Consider the following 18383-nt stretch of genomic DNA (forward strand, 5'->3'; position numbering starts at 1 on the left):
GTGTTTGAGCTATTGATCGAGTCGTGGATGATTGATGAACACTTGATCGGCATACAACCCTTCCAAGCTTCCCGGAAGACGCCTTCTAAGCTTTCCGGAGGAAGTCTTCCAAGCTTCCTGGAGAAAGCCTTCCAAGATCCTGAAGAAAGTCATCCAAGATTTCTGGAGGAAGCCTTCCAAACCGCTTCTCGGAGGATAAGGGAATCTGGGGTAAAATGCATCATTGAGGCAAAACGACCCACGATGGTCTTTTAGGCTATTTGTGTGTCTTTCAAGCTTCCCGAAGGAAGCTTCCAGGAGGAATCCTTCCAAGCTTTCCGGAGAAAACCTTCCAAGCTTTCCCGGAGTAAGCCTTTCAATCCGCCAGAAGGAAGCCTTCCAAGCTTCTAAACTAGAGGGTCTTGTCCCGGGAATCCAGAGACAAAAATCCCGGGAAATCCCGGGATCTAAAAAATCCCGAATCCCGGGATATTTTCCAAAATCCCGGGATTTCCCGAAATGCATTGATGCAAGAATGTATTGTACTTCCCGGTCAACCAGTCAGTGATTTTCGATAGCGATCGATATAGATTCGTTTTGAACCGTTAGCGATCGCCATCGTTGGTCAAAGATCTATAAAGAATTATGAAGACTGGTTGGTCGGGTTATTGCATTTAGCTTACTCAAAAAGAGTTTTAGATGAGATTTAAGGCCACTTATGCTTAATTTTGTCAGTGCTGGGAATGGTAATAGTAGTAGGCTTGAATTTCGCGAAAATCACGTGGCTCTCTCACTACAGTAGTTTAAAATCGTGAATCTCATCAAGTAGCCTATATATATATATTTTTTTTTGAATGAGGGAAAGCCTGTAGGAGTGAAAAAAAATCTCTTCTCCTATAGGCATAAAACCCTCAAACCTATCTTTATTTAGGCCCTTACTATAAAGTATTAGGGGCCGATTCAATAATGTTATATACAATGTTTGTATTAATTTTGTTTAGCTTCTACATCTTGTCATACTTTCACGACAAGTTAGAAGTTCTAAACTCGGGGCTTGGGATGCATCGTAGGACGATTCTCTTGTCACTCCATCTTCTCAATGGATTTGTGAAGTTGCTCAGATGAGATGGTGATGATCAGCTCAATGGTATTATTGGAGGCGTCGTGCAGTTCAAAATGGTGGCTTGAGGAAAATTTGAGGAAACGGAATCGGTTTGATATATGGCTTAAGACATCCGTCAATCAATCAAGTCGCAGGTAATAGTAATTCACTGTTAAAGACAAAAATTAGATAGGAAAGTCAATAGCTTTTAGAAATTTATAATAGGATTTAGGAAATTGGGATTGCGAGAAAACAGAGCATCGCGGACTGTTGCGTTGGGTGGTTTCCATAAAACAGGAAGGGAATCAATCAATTCTTGTCTTTTTACTTCATATTTAGAACAAACCCAAACGACGTGTTCTATATCTTCAAATCCTTTACCACAGTCACAATGATTAGTATCACTTAAACCAATACGCTTAAGGTGAGCCTTCTTCTCCTTCTTTTCTGGCGTTACGTCCCCACTGGGACAGAGCCTGCTTCTCAGCTTAGTGTTCTTATGTGCACTTCCACAGTTATTAACAGAGAGCTTACTATGCCAATGACCATTTTTGCATGCGTATATCGTCTGGCAGGTACGATGATACTCTATGCCCTGGGAAGTCGAGAAAATTTCCAACCCGAAAAGATCCTCGACCGGTGGGATGCGAACCCACGACCCTCAGCATGGTCTTGCTGAATAGCTGCGCGTTTACCGCTACGGCTATTTGGGCCCCTTAGATGCCTTAGATCTATAATGATTCGACATTAGTCTAGAAATAACCTTAATAAAGTCCCTAGTCAGATTATAATCTTTAAACCATGATTGTTTTGATATTTTTGGTGCAAGACCGTATAAGTAACGTCCCATAGATCCTTCATCCCAAGATCTTTGCCATTCAGCAATTGCTTTCCGGCGACATGTTTGAAAAAACTCCCTAAAATCAATTTTTCTTTCAAAAATTTCACCTACTATGGCACCTTTTTTGGCTAAAATATCTGCCTTTTCATTACCATTGATGAGGCAATGCGATGGTATCCATATGAAAGTGATGCTGAAAGAGCGCATTGTTAATGTATTCAATAGTTTTCTTATTTCAATAATAAAATATGTTGCATTTTGTGGTTTTATTGATTTTAAAGCTTCAATAGAGCTAAGACTGTCGGAAAATATGTAATAGCTGCCAACCGATAAATTAAGGATGATAATTAAAGCATTATATATCGCTGCCAACTCCGCAACAAATACTGAACAAGGATTCTTAAGCTGATGATATGTAGAAACGTTTTCATTGAAAACACCGTAACCTACACTATTATCTATGCTAGAGCCATCAGTGTAAAAACATTTGTCAGAAGAAAGTCTTCCATATTTCGATGAAAATATTGAAGGTATTATTTTGGATCTCAAGTAATCTGGAATATTATTTATTTCTTGTTTCATAGAAATGTCATATGTAACTTTATCGTTGTTTAACTGAAGGAAATTTATATTGAGCTGTTCTGAATCTATTATAGCAGGTGAAATATCTTCATACATGTGCCAATAATAAAGTGGCATTCGTCTGGACTGTACCATTAATTGCAGAAGTTTTTCAAAATTTGCAGTGATAATAGGATTCATGATTTCACTGCGAATTAGAAACCGACTCCCAAGCTCATAGAACCTAATCATTAAAGGAGGAACACCCGCTAGGACTTCCAAACTTTTAGTATGAGTAGAATTCATAGATCCCAATGCTAAACGAAGACATCGATACTGAATCCTTTCTAGAACAAGGATATGTGTACGTGCAGCTGGATAAAAGCAAAAACTTCCATACTCTATCACAGATCGTACCGTTGTCTTGTACAACCTAATTAAGTCTTCTGGATGAGCTCCCCACCAACTTCCAGTAATGGACCTGATAAAATTTATTCTTTGCTCACACTTAGATTTTATATATTGAACATGTTTTTTCCATGTACACTTGGAATCTAACCAAATACCCAAGTATTTGTAGGATAAAGATTGATTAATTTTTTTTCCCTAATAGCAGTAGTTCAAATTTTGCTGGATGATGTTTTTTAGAAAAAACAACCATTTCAGTCTTTTCTGGTGAAAATTCGATTCCTAAATCAGTTGCCCATGAAGACAAACTATCTAATGTAGCTTGAAGCGGAGCTTGCAAATCTTCTCTATCTTTACCTATTACAGAAATAACACAATCATCAGCTAATTGTCTGAGAGTACATCCTTCGGCCAAGCAATTATCAATCTCACTCACATATATGTTATACAGAAGTGGACTCAGGCAAGAGCCCTGAGGCAAACCCATATAACTTACTCGGTATTCTGAGATTGAGCCACTAGAAAAATACATGTGCTTTTCCCTTAATAAATTATTCACAAAATTATTGAGTTTTGGAGAAAGTCCTTTCCTATGCAATTTTTGAGTAAGAATGCCAAGGGAAACTGAATCAAAGGCCCCTTTTATATCTAGAAAGACAGAGGTCATTTGTTGTTTACTACCAAACGCTATATCAATTTCAGTTGTCAACAAACCAAGACAATCAGTAGTCCCTTTTCCTTTACGAAAACCAAATTGTGTTTCTGAAATCAACTTATTTGATTTAGCCCAATTGTCTAAACGGTTCAGAATCATTTTTTCCATTAATTTTCGTATACATGACAACATAGAAATGGGACGATAAGAGTTGTGATCAGAAGGTGGCTTACTCGGCTTTTGGACCGCAATTACCCTGACTTTTCTCCAATCATTTGGAATAACATTATGGTCTAGGAAACAATTAAATAAATTCAATAATCTTTTTTTAGCTACATCTGGAAGATGTTTTAATAGATCAAATTTTATACCATCTTTCCCTGGAGAATTGTTCCTTCCTGATAGAAGAGCTAATGAAAACTCAATCATTGTGAACATTGGTACACTATCCTCAGAAGTATCAAAACAAATTTGGTTTTCTGAAACAATATCCGGGCAAATTTTTTTAGCAAACTTTTTGATCCATTCATGTGAATACTCTTTATCCTCATTAACTGAAGATTTATTTCTCATATTTTTAGCAGCTTTCCAAAGAGCAGTCATAGAGGTCTCATGTGATAATTTTCCGACAAACTTTCTCCAATATGATTTTTTCTTTGCTCTCACTAAATTTTTAAACCTACGTTCAAGTGAAATATATTTCTCATAAGATTGTCTCGAACGCACTTTTCGATAAACTTTAAAAGCAGCAGATTTTTCTTTTACAACAATATTGCATTCTTTATCCCACCATGGATTTGGTATGCGATTTACTATTTTTTTTATTTGGAATCGGTTTATTTTGAGCTTTAATAGCACTATCTATAATAAAATTCACAATAAAATCATATTCATCCTCTAAACATAAATCTGCCAGATTCTCAAGAGCCTCTGAAATTATCGAACTATATTTTTTCCAGTCAATGTTTTTAGTTAAATCATATTCAATGTTCACATATTCCCTCATTCTTTGATTATCATTATGAATTGAAATAACGATTGGTAGATGATCACTTCCATGCGGATTGTCAATTACTATCCATGAACAATCATAAACCATTGAAGATGATCAGAATGATAAATCTAAAACAGCATCCTTTTTTTGTGGACCTGCAATTCTTGTTACATTTCCTGTATTCAGAATACATAAATTGTAACAATCTAACATGTCATGGATTGGCATCGCTCTTTTCTCATCATGGTCAGAACCCCATGCAGTACTATGACAATTAAAATCACCAACGATTACCCAAGGCGCAGGAATGGTATCAAGTATTGTTTCAAGATCATTGTAGCTAAAAGTTACTTTTGGAGGTACATAAAAGGAAACTAGAGAAAATTCCTTACCTTTCATATTCACATGACATGCTATAACTTCTATTTTGGATTTATTAGAAACACCAATTCTATAAAAGGAATGACATTTCTTAATACCAATTAAAACCCCTCCGTAGCCATCGCTTCGGTTCTGTCTAATAATATTGAAATCAATCAAATCAACCGTCAATTCAGGAATCAACCATGTTTCACATAACGCAAAAATATCACAGTTAGTTTCTGATATTAATAAATTCAATGAGTTGATATTAGCCATAACACTCCTACAATTCTATTGTAATACTGATACGTGATCAGTCAATTGATTTGCGTATCTAGCCATCGAAATCAATTAAAGATAAAATGGGCCACTGAATAGTCATCTGTTTACCAAAGTTAGCTATCATCGGTATACATCCAAACAATAAATCTTGAATAGGTTTTGGTGCTTTTAAAATATCCAAAACCCACTGAATAATAGTTGAAAGTTTCAAAAAACCAGTGAACATAGTATTTCCTTTCTGTGATTGAAATTTTGGTTCAGTTGAGGATGTATCACGATGAGCATTACCAGAAAGTAATGGGAAGCTTTTGTTGAATTCAACAGAATCTCGAGGAACAAGATTGTATTTTTCTGGAGTATGAACTTTCTCAATCCTAGCTACTTTTTGCTTGTTCTTTGACATAACAGAGGAGGGAAAATGCTTTCTACCTCTTTTGCCCTTCTGCGATGGTAAGGAATCATATTCAGTATCTGAATCAGAGTCATCATCAGAATCTGATAGTTCCAAAAACATATTTGAAACTAAGGTTTTTTTTTACCAATTCCGCATAGGATCGCTTAGAACGTTCCTTGACAGAGTACTTTAGCTTTGATGAGTAATTTTGAAATTTAGGGCAATCTTTTTTATCATGAGGATCTAGACCGCACAAAACACATTTCTCTACATTTTTCATTTTTTAGCCTATACCGTGGTGAATCAAAATCCGGACGGTACCAATATCCGGACACTCTGATTGTATTTATCAAATTTAATATGAAATCAAACAATAAATGTAGGCTGTAATTTACAATCATAGCTTCAATATTGCTCTTCATTTTAATTCATTGTTCCATCTAGTAATCCTTTGCAATTAAATATAAAAAATAAAAACAAATAAGCAGCACCATTTGAACGTCGTTTCTCCAGAGCATCGAATCCATTAGTGAAGAGTTTTCGACAAGAACGTCAGCTACTCTCGACTGACGTTGAAGCTACCCGGACCCGGACGTTTCGTGAAAACCTTATTTTTAGCGAGCTTTTGGAAAACATTTTATTGTGACTTGAAACAAAACTGTATAATAACAGAACAAAAAGTGTAACTTATTACCAGACAAAAGATTTACGCAGGAAAAGTATAAATATTGAGGATCATTTCAGTGAACCCTAAATGCAGGCTGTTGGCATGGAGTGCAGGTAAAACAATAGTAATTTACTCAACGTTTTGGCCTTCCATGTATGTTTAAGTATACGAATACATCAAATTCTATTATATTGATGATTGTAGGTTTTAGTTATGTGTCTTTTATTAGTTTTTCATATGTATTGTCTACCCAAACGCTTCTGTCCGGATTTCGATTCAAAAGCGTCCGGCATTTCGGTGCATGTGTCCGGATTCAAGAACACGATATGCTTCATTAATTTAACGTTTTTCGTGTTTAACTTGCATTTTTAATTAGGGGAACTTACGTATTGTCGGCAGCCTAAGCAGTTGAACTTTAAGGAAGGCAATTATACACAACAACAAAGCACAAAAATTAACAGGAGACACCTGAACTACACTTGAGCACACTTATTTTAATAATTATTATGCACAAAACACTATTTTGTTTTCTAAATCGTCTATTTTTCCTCACCAAAGTCACGAGGCACTTGTTCTTTTATCGGCAATGCAATTACTATTGTCGGCAACAAAATTGTTCTCTTCGGCAATCCAAAAAAGTACAAAAACTAGGTTATGTATGTGTAACTTTTCGTATTTGTTGACAATGCCTGAAATTGAACGTCACTCATTATGTTCTACTCGTTGAAAGGGCCAATGCAGAAAAATACAGACTACACTGAGAACAGCATTGCAGTTATAAATAGAATAGCTGAGAGTCATATTGAGTACACAACGTCACTAAATTTGTGCAGACTAAGGCGCCGTCCACAAATTACGTAACGCTCTAGGGGGAGGGGGAGTAGGCTCAAACGTTGCGGCTCAAACACAAAATTTACTTTTTCATACAAGGACTGTTGCGGAGGGGGGAGTGGTCGAACACGGTTCTCTTGATTTGTTCTTATTGCGTATCAGTTATACACGCGACGATCTGGACTATAGAAATTCATACATTTTGCCTTGAGAAAGATGGAACGATTGCAATACGAAAGCTTTATTTATCGTTTTAGCATCACCCCACATCAAGGCATCGATAGACGGAATCTATGACAAAAGGTCGAAAGACAAAAGGTCGAAAGGACAGAAGGTCGAAAGACAAAAGGTTGAAAGGACAAAAGGTCGAAAGGACAAAAGGTCGAAGAACAAAAAAGGGGAGACAAAGGCTCGAAAATCTTTTTTTCAAAGAAGGAAAAATTTCCACCAAGCAAATCATTTTCGTCCTTTTGTCCTTTCGACCTTTTGTCCTTCGACCTTTTGTCCATAAACCCGATAGACGAGGGGAGTGCGCACGAGCCTATCGATCACAAGGTTCTTGGTTCGATTCCAGGTAACAGGCTTCAAATTTATCCCTCTCATTTACCATTATCACGTCTATCTTTTGATACAATCAAATGATACTATCACTATGGGTAGTGATAGGGATACTATCACTTCTTGAAAAATGATGAATAGAAGATAGACTATATTATCACTATCAATTGATAGACGGATGGAGATACTATCAGCATTTTTTATCACTGTTTGATCAAGCATATTTTTATCATCTACACTGAGAGGCAAAATAAAGTGCCCACCTCACCAGTTTTCGAATTTCTCTCATTGATTTGGTTCAAATTAAAGTTAACACACTTAAATCTTTTTTGATATTTTGTTTTTGATATTCTTTTAAAGTTGCACTTACGAAATTTTGATAAAATAAAAAATTTTCACTCAAAGAAAAAGAAAATCAATTTGTATTGAAAAATAAATAGTGACAAAATAAAGTGCCCACTTCCTTCTTGGCCTCAGAAAAGATGATTTTAGAAAAATAAAAAGCAATTTAATAGTTAATGTGTCCTCCTTTGGCCTTAAGGACTTGCTGGAGCCGCTTCGGCATGCTTTTCATCAGGTTTTGTAGGTGTTGTGGTTCTAGTTCTTTCCCGGCGCGCTCCAAGGCTTCAAAATAATTATTTTTGTTGGTAACACCAGTTTTGTCAACCCTGGCATAGAGAATCGCCCATAAATTCTCGATGGGGTTGAGGTCTGAGCTTTGTGGAAGCCATTGCAGCGGTTTAATCCGACAAGACCGGAAGAAAGACTTCCCGCAAGATGTTGATGTAGGAATCTGCCGTCATTATTCCGTCGATTTTCACGAGGCTTCCTACTCCACTCCATGAAAAACACCCCCAGACCATCACATTTCCTCCTCCATGCTTCACCGTTCCTTGGATGTGGCGCTCTGCATCACACACGAGCCCGCCGCTTTTCGTTAAACAGCTCGAGCTTCAGGAGCGCTACATCCAAGGAACGGTGAAGCATGGAGGAGGAAATGTGATGGTCTGGGGGTGTTTTTCATGGAGTGGAGTAGGAAGCCTCGTGAAAATCGACGGAATAATGACGGCAGATTCCTACATCAACATCTTGCGGGAAAATCTGAAGGTTTCGCTGATCCAGACGGGCCATGAAGAGAAATTTATATTTCTCTAGAACAACGACCCGAAGCATACTGCCAAGAAGACCAAGTCTTTCTTCCGGTATAGTCGGATTAAACCGCTGGAATGACCTCCACAAAGCACAGACCTCAACCCCATCGAGAATTTGTGGGAGATTCTCGATGCCAGGTTTGACAAAACTGGTGTTACCAACAAACATAATTATTTTGAAGCCTTGGAGCGCGCCTGGAAAGAACTAGAACCACAACACCTACAAAACCTGATGAAAAGCATGCCGAAGCGCCTCCAGCAAGTTCTTAAGGCCAAAGGAGACACATTAACTATTAATTTGCTTTTTATTTTTCTTAAATCATCTTTTCTGGGGCTAAGAAGGTAGTGGGCACTTTATTTTGTCACTATTTATTTTTCAATACAAATTGATTTTCTCTTTCTTTGAGTGAAATTATTTTTTCTATCAAAATTTCGTAAGTGCAACTTTAAAAGAATATCAAAAATAAAATATCAAAAAAGATTTAAGTGTGTTAACTTTAATTTGAACCAACTCAATGAGAGAAATTCGAAAACTGGTGAGGTGGGTACTTTATTTTGCCTATCAGTGTATCTTTGGGTAAAAATATACTATTTGCAAAATTCTATAGCTAACCCTATCTATCCTATCATTGATACAAATACTGAAACCAAAATCTTGCGCATAATGGGAAAAGGCCAATAAAAATAAATCAAGGTATGTTCTCATGGATATTTTCGGAACGGGCACGACGAGAGAATGACGGCAATCCTTGTCCGACGCCATTTAGAAATTCAAGATGGCGGCCTCCGGTTTGGTAAAATCCTTGAAAATCTATGCAATATGGGTATTTTCGGAACGGGCACGATGAGGGGATGACGAAAATCGATGCTCTGACGCCATTTTGAAATCCAAGATGGCGGCATCTGGTCAAGGAAAATTGTTGAAAACCCATGCAATATGGGTATTTTCGGAACGGGCACGACGAGGGGATGATGAACATCGATATCCGACGCCATTTTGAAATCCAAGATGGCGGCATCTGGTCAAGGAAAATTGTTGAAAACCCATGCAATATGGGTATTTTTGGGACGGGCGCGACGAGGGGATGATGAAAATCGATGTTCGACGCCATTTTGAAATCTAAGATGACGGCCTTTTTGGGCATGTTACCAACGTGGCTGTTATGCCAATAATTTAAAAGCATGATGTTTCCATATGTTATAACAATGTGAATAAGTTGAAAAATTAGAGTAGATTTTAAAGACTTCTTGGTAAAATTTGAGAGTGATTGTTATCACCTATACCTATACCGGTATATACTTTGTGCAACAGGATTGATTTTCGTTTCAAATTTACTTTAATAAATGACCATTAAATTCGACTGCAGTTAGGTGAAATATTGAAGAATGAAAGAAAGCCTTCCAAGCTTTTCATAGGACGCCTTCTAAGCTTTCCGGAGAAAGCCTCCGAGAAGCATGGAAGTCTTCCTTCTGGGAATCTTGGAAGGTCTTCCGGAACCATCCGGAACCTTGGAAGGTTCTCCATCTCTCAGAATGCCACTACCCCGAATTCCATGACCCCGAATGCTGTTTCCCGGAATGGTCAATCATCTTGAATGACATCGCCCCGTGATATTGGAATTCGGTGTAATGGCATTCCTCATTCCTTACTCTTCATTACTCACTCCTTATTCATCATTCCTTTCTCCTCACTGCTCATTCCTCATTCCTCACTCTTCACTGCTTAATCCTCATTTCTCACTCTTCTTTCCTCATTCCTTACTCCTCATTTCTCATTCCTAACTCCTTCTTACTTACTCCCCACTCCTCATTCCTCATTCCTTACTCCTCATTCCACATTCCTTGCTCTTCATTCCTCGTTTTTTATTCCTCATTCCTTTCTTCTAATTCCTCATTGAACACTCCTAATTCCTCGTTCTTTACATCTCATTTCACATTCCTCATTTCTCCCTCCTCATTCCTCACTGCCCATTTCTCACTCTTCACACCTCATTTCTCACACCTCATTCTTCGTTCCTTACTACTCATTCTTCATTTCTTACTCCTCATTCTTCTTTCCTCATTCTTCATTCCTAGCTCCTCATTCCGTTATCTTCATTTCTCATTCCTCATTTCCCAATTCTCATTTCTCACTCCTCGCTCCTTGTTGCTTATTGTTTACTCCTCATTCCTCATTTTTCATTTCGCACTTCTCGCTCTTCATTTCACATTCCCGGTTCCCCATTCCTCACACCTTACCCCCATTCTACATTTCACTCCTCACTTTTCAGACCTCACTCCTAAATCATCATCTCTTATTCCTCATTTCTTACTCCTCATTCCTTACGCTTTGTTTCTTACTCCTCATTCCTTTCTCTACTCCTTATTCCTCACAACTCATTTCTTTCTCCTCACTCCTCATTTCTCACACCACGTTCCTCATTTCTCATTCCCTACTCCTCATTCCTCACTCCTCACTTCTCATCCCTCGTTTCTCATTCTTCACTGCTCACTCCTCACTCCCATTCCTTACTCCTTATTCCTCACTCCTAATTCCTCATTCCCTCTCAAGGGAATTGATTCACCCTCTCAGGGGAATCACTTTACCCTCTCGGGGGAATTGCTCTACCTTCTCGGTGGAATTACTTTACCCTCTCAGGGGAGTTCATGAATTGCACAATTAAGTCGGCTTTATTTGAATTTTTTTCACAATACTGCTTTCTGATTGTGTTTCAAGTTAGTTAGGCGGCGTCCATTTATTACGTAACGCTAAAATTGGAAATTTTTGACCCCCCCCCCCTCCGTAACGCTTTTTGTATGAAAAATTTTAAATTTTTGTATGAGCCGTAACGCTTGAACCAACTCCCCCCCTCCCCCTAGAGCGTTACGTAATTTGTGGATGCCGCCTTATTTATATTGCAACAGGAGCAATTCCAGCGCAACTTCGTCGTTCGAAACACATTACCAGGCTGACGCGTCATTCACCTCTTCCCGTTTGCTTAGTTTTTTATTGTTAATGAAACTACACTCGATTCTGCTTCCGGATTTTTTTTTACACGGCCGTGCAAAAAAAAGTTTCCATTTTTTCCGCCAAAACCATATTTTTGCATGAAACGTCGAGAAATGGTATTACTTTTTTTGCACGGTTTTTGAAATTATGAACTGAAAACTTTTTTTGCACGGTACGCATCCCTCGTGCAAAAACAGAATCGGGTGTATATGCCCTTCTGCTTATGTAGTTTATATCTTCTCTAGTATCCCTCTCAATCTATACAGGGAGCTATGGAAGGCTTATTACACAATGGTTTGGAGGACCGGTAAGTTTGGAAGTATTCCTTCTGGAAAGTTTGGAAGGCTTCATTCAGGAAACCTTGCCTCCATTCAGGAGAGAAATTCCACCAGGAATTCCGCCTGGTTTCCTATCAGGAGTTCCTCCAAGGATTCCATCTGGATATTTCCATCAGGATTTCTTGTAAGAATATCTATAGGTATACCTCCAAGGACCCCATCAGGAGTTTCTCCAGGGATTTCATCAGGAGTTTCTGTAGGGATTTGATCAGGGATACCTTTAGAGCTTCCTTCAGAGTTCTTCTGAAGATTTCATCAGGTGTTTCTTCAGTGATTTCATCAAGAGTTCCTTCAGAGTTTTCACCTGAAATTCCTCCAGGAGTTCCACAAGGGATCACGTCAGGAGTTCCTCAAGGAAATCCATCAGGTTTTCTTCTAGGGATATCATAAGGAGTTCCTCTAGGAGTCAAGGGATTCTATCATGAGTTCTTTATCAGAAATTCTACCAGGGATTTCATCATGAGTTCTTCTAGAGATTCCATTAAAAGTTCCTTCAGAGATTCCATCTGGAACTCCTACAGGGATTTCATCATTCTTCTGGGGATTACATAAGGATTTTATCAAGAGTTTTTCGAGGAATTTCATCAGGGGTTCTTACCGAGATTTCATTAGCAGTTCCTTTGGATATTGTACCTGGAATTCCTCCAGAGATTCCATCAAAAGTTTTTCTAGGGATTCCATAAGGAGTTCTCCTAAGTTTTTTCACAGGAGTTCTTCTAGGGATTAAATCAGGAGTTTTTCAAGGGATTTAATCAGGAGTTCAATTTGGAATTCCTTCAGCGAACCCATCGGAAGTTCATCCAGGGATTACACTGCGAGTTCCTCCAGGGATTACATTGGGAGTTTCTCCAGGGATTCCATCTGGAGTTCCTTCAGAAACTCCACCAGGAAATCCTACAGGGGTTCTTTTAGAAGTTCCTCTAGGGAGTCCATCAGGATTTCCTTTATAAGAAGTTCCGCCAGGTGTAGTAGCAATAGTTCCTCTGGGATTCCATAAGAAGTTCTTTCAGAGATTCATCTATCAAGAGTTGCCGTAGGGATTCCATCAGAAACTCCCCCAAGGATTACATCAGAAGTTTCACGAGGGATTTCATCAGGAGTTCATTTATAGAGGATTATTCATGAGGAGTTTCTGTATGGATTTCATCAGAAGTTCCTTCGATTCCCTGGAATAAATCCTGCAAGAAATCCTGGAAGAAAAAAAATTTAAAGTTCTCGGAGGAATTTATGGTAGATTTTTGAAGAAATTCCAGGACGAATGCCTCATAGGGTCCATCCTGGGATACCAAGAAGAATCTTTGAAAGAAACACTGGAGGAATTTATAAAAAAAATGAAGATTTCCTAGAAGAATCCCTGGATGGTAACTAGGGAAATCCTTTTAAAAAATTACAAGACGAATTTCAGAAGAAATTCCTGGTGGAATCCTGTGGAGGATTTTTTGGTGAATTCTTTTGCACTATTTCTTGTGCAATCCCTTAAGGCTTCCTGTTGGAGTCCTCGGAGAAATTCTTGGTGGAATCCCTGGAGAAATTCCTTGATGAATCACTGTAAGAATTCCTGAAGTAAATTTCTGCATGTGTTTCGATAATAATTTTTTAAAGAATTTCATGAGAAAATCGTGTGGAAAAGAAGCAATTTCTGGAATATCATTGAAGAAATCTCTTGAGGAGGTTTTGGATGCATCTCCGAAAAAATCTGTAGAAAAATGACTAGAAAGAATCGCTGAAGAAATTCCTGGTGGAATTTCTGATGGAACTCCTGGTGGAATTTAAGGAGGAATCCGTGACAAAAGTTCTGGTGATATTTCTGGTGATGAATATCTTGAGGAATTCCTGGACAAGTTTTTCAAAGAATTTGTGATGTGATTCCTTGTGACTAAATTACTTCAAAAGAAATTCCTGAAGGGATCTTTGGAGAAATTATAGCAAACTCTGGAGGAATTCTTGGAGGCAGCCTTGGTGTAAGCCCTGAAAAGTCACTGAAGAAATCACTTGAGGATTTTTTTTTTATAGATTGATCGTCAAAGGAATCAGTGGAGGAAACCCTGAATAATTTGTAGAGGACCTTTGAAGGAATCTCTGTAAGAGTACCAGGATGAAATCCTGAAGATACGATTGAAGGATTTTCCACGGACGAAATTTCTCATTGAATCTGTGGATAAATTTCTAGAGCAATTATTGATAAAATTACAGGAAGAATCCCAGGAAAATTTTTTGAAGGAATTCCATGTATAACCCATGGATTCCTGAGAAACCTCCGAAGTGGAATAAGTAGAGGAAACCACTAAAAGTACCTGGATATAATGTTTGGAGAAATACCAACAGCCATCCCCATATCGATGACTGTTCAGAATAATTCCCAACAGAGCCCCCTCATAATTTTAGAGTTTTGACGGAATATTTTTAGCAAATTATTTATAACTGATTTCCCTCAACAATATCCATCTCTTCCGGTACTCAAAGTTTTGAAATTTCTGCTCTTCCTTACTACGATTATTTCCCAAAAAATGTTGAAATATTCTCCATACAGCCACATAATTCGGTAAAATAATAATTACACATCCACTAAACTTGCCTAGGTCATTGAAATTTTAAAATATGCAAAGAAATATAATGTTGCTGCAGCAGTCGGTCAAACGGTTGCATCACAACTGCATTACAACTGGCAATACATTGCCGATTATGGACCACTACAAATGGGATTTTTTTCTTCGCTTGCTTTGATCATGCTTCAAAATTCAATTAAGAACGAATTCTGCTATGCCTGGTGGTGAATATGAATATCCAGATAAGTCAATCATTCACCACTTGTCATCATGGATAATAAACGATACTAGCGCCACCACAATTTTATAACCAGACTTGAACGTCTGTTTTCTGTAATTGAACATACGACCAGTTTCGAAATACCGGGTACCTCCGTTGGTTTGACCACATTTAATCTGAACACTTTTTAATCTGTACCCCGCTAATTTGCACATCGTTCAGATTAAAAATGGTTCAAACGTCATTTAGCTCATGGAACGGAGTGAAGTGAGATGGAACGCTGTGGAACGGAATGCAGAATCAAAACAAAACAGTAAAAGAGGTAACCAGAAACACTTTTCTAGGGTGACTAGATGTTCAAATTAAAAATGAACCCCGATGGTTTGCATGAGGTGCCGTTCAAATTAGCGGGGGGGCACGGTAATAACCATGAAGGTAGTTGCGGGCTGGGAGGGAGAAACAGATACGAAATTAATGTACGTCATAGTGACCCGAGATTCTGCTGTCACGAACTGTCACTGTGAGCCCGGATCTTAAACAATGGACTAACATGAAAAAAGCGCGTAATTGTCCAAAACGTATTTTGGAATTTCATCAAATGTGTAAAAATCGATTAAGAAGCTATTCATGTGGCAAAAATCGATTAAGAAGCTATTATTGAATAGTAATGCCTTCTATTCTTATTGAATATATAGTGTTCGAATACGCATCATTTTACTTTTTCCAATAAAAAACGGAAATGAAAAGCATAGAAAACTTTGGCCCTTTTTCCATGTATGTCCGAAAAGATCGATACACAACCAAATTAAACCAGCGATTTTCATCAAGTCTGCCTTGATTGTTGTTGACAAGCTGGAGTTTTCTGGCAGTTTGAAAAAAAAAATGTGTTAAATTTTGTGTGTAGTATCTGTGCTTCCCTCCCAGGTTGCGGATAGCGTCAGTAGACAAACGCAAAACATACAAAAACTTTTATTGTTGTTTTTTCAGGAATATTTCATAATGTTGATGAATCGCAAGATTGTGTCAGATATAAATTTTTCGTATGCTGAATAAAAATGGTGAGAAATGGATAGGGCGTCTGTGCCAGTGCAGTGATAGAGGCAATAGTAACGGGATGAGAAATAAAAATTCGCCAAAAAATAACGGAAGGTCGTTTTTCATATCTGAATACGTCATTTGAAAGCTATTCTTTTCTATTTCACGAAAAAAATAATATTAGAATGATAAAATCATTGAATCTTCTAAAAAATCATTTCCTCCATTACTCGAACATGTTCCAGTAATAGTGGTAACTTGTGTTCCTATAATAGTGGTTTACATTGATTTTCCATAGGCCTTTTCAGAAGACATTTAAAATCAGCTGATTCGGAAACTGTTTGACAGTTCTTCTTCGGAAATGACAGCCCCGTGTATGCACCGCTCTTCGGCAGATGTAAACAAATGCATACACGGAGCTGTCACATGAAAAGGCCTATTGAAACTCACTATTACAGGAACGACATACTTTTACTGGTGCAAGGGAGCAAAAAAGTTAAGGTTTATAATTGTTTTTTACTATTTCCTTACTGATATCCATGATTTTTTTATACACATTCATATTATTTTAACAAGGGTCATGGTAGAAAAATACACATAAAAATATAAATTGCCTATAACACGCTTAAAACCACACTACCACTATTATTGGGACACACACTACCACTGGATCAGCCACCCTATTAGAAGAAATACAAACAAGTGTTTCCAGTGTATTTTGTTCTTCACCATCATTATATAGATCCATTGTTTTTTGCAATTATTTTAATACGCGTTAAGATTTTAATCATAATCGAACACGTCATCGAGTCACTATCACACTCCATGACTCCTACCAAACCGCTATCCACTGTTGAGCAGTATGATCATCTAGAGACATGTCATAACTGGTGGTGAAAGGTGATAGAGTGAACTAGTTACGAGAGGCTTTCTGATTAAAAGTGTATCTACTGGTTCAATCCCATTGCTTCCCATTTGATTTCATTCACCACACACAACACTACATTGCTGATTTCCATTCTTCAAAACCATCGAACCATTATGGTAACGGGCTGGATTAGCATTGAATGGACTCGATCATCATCGGTCGAATGAATGGAACGATCTTCTATCGCACAGCTGCCGTGGGCTAACTGCTTGTACTGGATGCTTGAAGTTAAATTTCGATTTCTCCTTGAGCACAGTCATTGCATGACGACCACCGAAGACCGGGGGCAGATATTAATGGATTCAATGGTTCATCTCAAAGTCGTTTCCTGAACCGCAGCACTTCTGCTGCCAATGCAAGGTGGTAGAACGATAATGGCTGATTCCGTTTCTAATCGTGCAATTTGCACGATTTATGTGCATTGCATATGGTTGGTTATTCGTCGATTGCACGATTGCAAACATGGAAAAGGGCAAAAGCAAGGCCGACTCGATGATACACGATGACGAATGCAAAAACTCGCCTACTACGCTTTTGACGTGTTCGGAGCGGCGTATCCCATCATCCCAGGTGTGTATTGTTGAGCCTGCACGAATCAAAGTAGGTCAACGACTTCTTTGGTTCTTCACTCACTGATTTTCACTTTCCTATGGCCAGGCAAGAACGGGTTTTTTTCCTTTTTTGCACTTAACAATTTTTGTAAGCACTTTGAAATTAAAGTATCGATGAGAAATGAAAATCTACCTTTTCAATTCGAATAAAGCAGCATCCAACAGGTGAGCGACACTAGTCGGTGGTTTTCCTTCACTATTTTCTACTATCCCTCACTTTTGTTGAAAGGTGATCGGGTTGGTTTCAGCCTTTGTTGTTGGTTGTGTATGGCAGACGATCGCGACGGCAACGCGCAACGGTTCGAATCCAAGCAACAGTCGATCGGGTTGCCACTGATGGACTGAAATCGTTCCCTAGCAGCGCATTCATTGTCGTTGTCGGTTCGTGATGTTCATTCATTTTTGTTTCGTTTGTGTTTACATTTTCGTGACCGAGCGTAATGCAGAACCGGAATTTGTATGGTGGGTTCAGTTTTGTTGATACTTCAGGCAGTACTAATACAGACAAGAAGGGGAGGTTGATGCAAATGGAAAGAAACGTCAGAAGTCGATAAAGCTTGCCGATATATTTTTTGCTAACTTTATTTCTTTGTTAGTATCTTTTTGAACCTGAGAGTTAATGATTAATCATGAATAATAAAAAATGTCAATAACTAATCACTAATTATTATTTATTTAAGAAAACTTCGGTTGCTAGGGAAACCATCGGTCTCCAAGGAGGTCATGAGCACACTGCGTTTCCGATTAACTCCAACAAATCGTATCGAAGGAAACAGTTTTGATCACTTTGGAATTTGGATACAAGTTTTCAAATTACTTTCAATCAACTGATATATGTATGCTATTAACTTCGTATTACAAAATTAGTAATTATGGATATCTTAGCATCTACACTCAGAATTCCAAATTAACTTCCTCAAAGTAAACTGT

At 38.0% G+C, this 18383-nt stretch overlaps 1 protein-coding gene across 2 annotated transcripts in view; it reads right to left on the reverse strand.

The window, feature by feature from the left end:
* Positions 1 to 17817, reverse strand: part of LOC5576682 (kelch-like protein 13) — a 28459-nt gene extending 10642 nt beyond the window's left edge. Inside the window, exon 1 of one of the 2 annotated variants that reach the window (XM_021842657.1) lies at positions 17587 to 17817. The gene's annotated coding sequence lies outside the window, so the exon portion shown is untranslated. Of the gene's footprint in view, positions 1 to 17369 lie in introns of both variants that reach the window. The other variant, XM_021842668.1, reaches the window with a different exon arrangement.
* Between the last annotated feature and the right edge of the window lie 566 nt (positions 17818 to 18383).

The sequence above is a fragment of the Aedes aegypti genome, chromosome 1, assembly GCF_002204515.2.
Source record: "Aedes aegypti strain LVP_AGWG chromosome 1, AaegL5.0 Primary Assembly, whole genome shotgun sequence".
In the NCBI taxonomy this organism is placed as follows: Eukaryota; Metazoa; Arthropoda; class Insecta; order Diptera; family Culicidae; genus Aedes; species Aedes aegypti.